Consider the following 5,204-nt stretch of genomic DNA (forward strand, 5'->3'; position numbering starts at 1 on the left):
TTCCTCTTACAAGATGCCTTTGACTTAAAGACTCTTTCCTAAAAAGTCAACCCATTGCCCTCTTTCAAAATAATTCCAGTTGCTTTCATGGAGCTCTACTGATCAAATTGGAAAAAAGAACACTTTTGTCTTCTATTCAAGAAAACTCACAAGCAGTTTGCTTTATCCCAGCCTCTGATACAAGCAGGCTCTAGTTCTATTTAGACATAATGAAAATGAAATTAGAGTATTGTTAATATCTATAAAAGCTGTATTATTTTTCTAATTTACAATTTAAAGATTAGAAATATGCCTCTATAAAATTATATTTTTTGAACTCTTTTTGCACAAATTATTTAAAAGATGATCGTTATTTTACAGATAACATGTAAGAGGAGGGTGAAAAGTAGAAAGTCAATTGATCATCTCAAGTTTAGTACAATTAGTATATTTTAAATTCTAAGTTGAATTACTCTAACATTTAGAACATTGCCATCTGATATGTCTCTTGTTCTTTATATGTACATTTTGGAAAATAGAATTTGCTTTGCATTGTTTATTTGCAATTAATTAAAGCCAAAGGACTTCTTGGGGAGAAAGCAACATCTTTTATTATCTGAACCTCCTTAGAAATATAAGCCAATTTTGAGAATTATGGTAACAAAAGTAAAGTCAATAAAAACCTGAAGTGATTAGAAAAACCAATTTTGCTCTCTCCACCCAGATAACTTTAAAAAATATAAGAAAGCCTGATTTCAGAAGACATATTTATTACTTTTAATTTCTTATTATCACTATGCTTTTTTGTATTATTCATTGAAAGAGTTTGATTGTATAGGGTGATGTTAGCTAGCATAGCATGCTCATTTTCTAATCTCAAATATCTAAACCACTATTAAAAGTCTAAACTGGTTGCCTTTTTTTTAATCCCAAGAATATCTAGCACATTGTTCTAGTATTAATATCCACTCCACTTGGTAAATATATGTTAAATGGATAACTAAATTAAGGAAGGCTATAACAAGTGCTTATATATCTCATTTAAAACAGCTCAGGGCTATAGTTTAAAAGTCCTTATCGTTTAGAGTCCTTTAGTGAGTTTATGGCTTAGACCCTGATCAGGTACAAGTATATATTTAGAAAATTTAAAATAATTATGAGATTTTACGAAACCATTTAAGAATATACCCCAAGAAATGCTGATAAAATACTTTTTTAAAATAGCAGTGAACAGCAAAAAAAAAAAAAAGAAAAAAAAAGTTAAAAAGTCTTGTCAGACTGAAAAGAACAAAAATCAATGAGAGGTGAACTCAAATAGTTATAGGCCAACAATAAATGCTATTCATATTCATGCAGTACTTCTTTCAAGATTCTGTGAACGTTTTTGTGTTTTACAATGTGGCAATCTGTTAAGAATTCCTCATGTTTACCGAAATACTGTTAGCTCCTTCTCTTAGGCTGCTCTAAATGTCATTTCAATTTCACAGAAAATACAGACAAGACCAAAAAATAAATAAATAAAATAAAACAGATGTCCCTGTAGTTTGAATGCATTGTTACGGTAGTCACTTTATATATACATCCCCATATAATTGATAGAAACTGAGAAGAATTTTGACTCAAAAAACTTTCCAAAGTCTTGGAATACAGATCAAGGAACATTCATTCTGATCAAAAGCTCGTGACTTGTATAGATTATTAGAGATATTTATATAGACAATTTTTTCGTGTATTTCTGTAGCTTTCTTATGTTACATTTTTACTAAAAATATTTCAAGAAATTCACAAGTTAATAAATCTTAGATCTTAGAGGAATACAGTGTGATATCCTTCAGTGGAAGCAAACTTCTGAGGTATATCTTAATTCAAAAAAACTTTGAAGAGTTTTTTCCCCCCCTAATTATTTTAAACCAAGTTTTAAGATTTTAAAAATTAAAATATTTAATATACTATTATATAATCATTTATTAAAAAGTTTTAAATGATGTGAGTATTAGTTTTTTAGTTATTGTTAGTTTAAGAGGCAATCAATTCATAATATAATGCCATTCCTGGTAATGTCTCCCAAGACAATACTTCAGGATAGGAAAAGAGATCTTTTCTCTAAATTATGGAGCAAGTTGTATTACTTCCTATAAAAAAATGTTCCCTGATATCAGGAGTTTACATTTGAAGTAAAATATGCTCAATATTTGTTGAAATAATAAATCTAAAATGGAAGTAACTTTAGAATATCATGACAATACAAATTACAGAAATCTACCCATTTTAAGAGATAGTGAGGCTTAGTGTATGCCTTGAAAAATCAGAAACAGTTAGGTTGGTAGATATTGGTGAGAAAGTCTTTCCAGTAGAAAGAGGACATGTATACAAAAGCATGTGAACATGGCTTCTAGAACTGACCTTCCTGGGGACAGATAGAAAGATGTAGGCCATATTAATGAGCTTTTTGGACCATCGAAAATAGTGTCAATTTGCTTTCTAGAGACATAATGAAGGGAGTTAAGCAGGAAAATAGCCTGATGAAATTTGCATTTTAGAAAGATTAATGTACTAGAAAGTGAGTTACATTTTAATGAAGAGAGAAATACTAATGAAGGAAAGGTGATTCTAAGCCTAGCTTAAAAAAAAAAATAGTTTAGGCAAGATATGATTAGGGACTGAACTAAGGAATTTTCATGTGGAGATAGAGTATAATGGATTTTGAAGATAAATAGGAGATAGAAGATGAACTGGTACAAACATTTTTAAGTTGGAAGTTAACGAACGTGAAGAAAAAAACAAAACATATTTTGGACCTGGGAAATTGCATAGGATTTCATGCTATTCACCAAAATAGATAACTCATGAGAAATTTTTAAATTTACAAGATAAGGGAGCAAGGAAATAAAATGAATGCTAACTTCAAGTTTAGAAAAAATAAATTTAAAGTACTATGAAGTCCCTGTGAAAATTTCCCATAATAATAATATAAGTAAGGTTTGATTGTCAAAAGCCAATGTTAGGCTAAATTCAAAAATCACTTATTTTTTTCTCATATAAGAATGGTTGGCTGAGGGTTTCTGCTGATTTGGGCTGGCTTTTACCATTCTCAGAAGAGATTCCTCATGGATCTGTAGTCAGCTAGGTACTTAGCTGGGAGGTTGTTAAATATCAAGACTATTAAAAATTATAAACCTCAGTCTATGACCAGGCCACCCTGAATAAGCCCAATCCCGTCTGATCTCGGAAGTTAAGCAAGGTTGGGCCTGGTTAGTACTTGGATGGGAGACTACCTAGGAAGACCAGGTGCTGTAGGCATAAAAAAAAATAAATAAAAAAATAAAGGATTGTAAGCTGACAAGGTCATTGCAATCTGCGAGGTCAACCAAGGGCTGCCTCACCTAAAAAAAAAAAAAAAAGATAAAAATTACAAACTGCTCACCTCTCGTTCTCCCTACGTTTGACAATACCTGTACTACTTCCGACATCTGGGGTATGGTGAAAGTGAATGACACTGGTGTTGAATAAATGAGGATATTTCACTAGAAACAGAAATCATTTAGTGTGATTGCAGAAAATAGATATGAGGGTGACTGGAAGATAGATGTTGCAATTTTTAAGAATTATAAATTTATTACAGAACACATAGCAAATAAGAAAATATAAACTAGAAAAACAAATAATATTATTAATATATTTATGTAAATATGTACAAAAGCAGTTTAAATTGGATAAAAATGTTGAAAAATAAAAGTACCTTTTAAAGCGAAAGGGTAAGACTTATGGTTCAAAATGCTGAATTATTTAATGATATTACAAAATAAATATGATTTTAAAATAATAAATTTTAAAATATGAAAATTAATGTTTTTAAAATAAAAATGTAAACTTGACATGGTTAGTTAACATTACATAAAATACATATTTTATAGGATGGAAATTTAGTTTCTTATACATAAATAACAAATAGCTGATGGAAAGTTTCATTTGCCCAGGAAAAAATTCTGATTTTTTTTTCTGAGAAAATAAACTTTGATTAATAAAATTAGTTATTAGTATAAAACACCTAAAAGAAAGCAATAGAAAGTGTTGGCTTTTATCTCAAGTCATAGCTCAAAATGAAACATAAACTTATTTTTATCAAAATTCTCAATGTAGCTAGGTGTCTTGTGGGGTGACATAGTGACTTCCTCAAAAGAAAAACTTCTACCTTAAACTTTATTATGCTTTTTTTTTCTTTTTTCTTTTAGGCACTATCTTCTACCCTAACTGGCTCTCCATTCTTCATTTTGTTTGGGAAAAAGGCCTGAAGATTATAGCTATGTGTTAAGAACATGAGGCCATACTGAAACCTTTGAAAGCAGAAAGGAGAACTTTGGGTAAATGTCTAAGTAGAAAAATTCATACAGGATATTTTGCTCACAAAAGATTAAATTTGGAATAAGTTTTCATGGGAGCAAAGATGTCTCAAGATCCATGTGGAGAATTATCTATAATAGATCTCCTACAAAATCTGTCTTTAATGTTAATTTTATTAGCAAACTAATTGGGATGACTGAATGTCTTCTATAGGTTTATGTAGGCGATAGAGAGAGTGAGAGAAAACATTTGAAACAGACAAACAAAATACACAGTGCCTCATAAGATCTTATTCTCACTGATTCATTACATGTTTTAGGGAATCAATTTAAACTGACTTTAAATCTTTACTAATAATCCACTGATCTTTTACACATTTTTTAGTCTTATGGAACCAGTGAGAGTGTAAAATAGGAACCTAAAATCTACCTTCACAATGTTTTTGTAAAAATTAAATAAATATATATTCTGTGTGGTAGCCTAGTTGATAGCATACAAAAGACATTTGTTCATTCAGCATGGGCCTGGACACAATGAGAAATCTAACATGACTGGACCAGGTCTGATAATTGTTATACTAGTATCTCACTATACAACAGTAAAATATAAAGTAAGTCTATCAACTTCTCTTCTGGCAAATCTAAAGGTTTGTTAGAAATACATTACCTTGTTATCCCACCCAGGAGTGTCTTTATGTTCATGCAGGAGAAATGTGTTTGCCCATATGGTAATTATTAGATGGAAATTTGCATGGCTTCAATAAAAATCAAATCAATTTATATAATATTATAATTGATATTAATTTTTATTATTATAAAAAAGAACAATTAGGTATTAAAGCATTCTTTTAGTTTAATTCAATAGGTGACCAAAATTAATTTCAT

The 5,204-nt window shown here is 29.8% G+C and overlaps 1 pseudogene; it reads left to right on the forward strand.

Moving 5' to 3' along the window:
• The first annotated feature begins 3,160 nt into the window (after positions 1-3,160).
• LOC120609474 (uncharacterized) lies at positions 3,161-3,279 on the forward strand (annotated as a pseudogene).
• Positions 3,280-5,204: the final 1,925 nt, after the last annotated feature.

This window comes from Pteropus medius, unplaced genomic scaffold (assembly GCF_902729225.1).
Source record: "Pteropus medius unplaced genomic scaffold, Ma_sr-lr_union100, whole genome shotgun sequence".
Lineage (NCBI taxonomy): Eukaryota > Metazoa > Chordata > Mammalia > Chiroptera > Pteropodidae > Pteropus > Pteropus medius.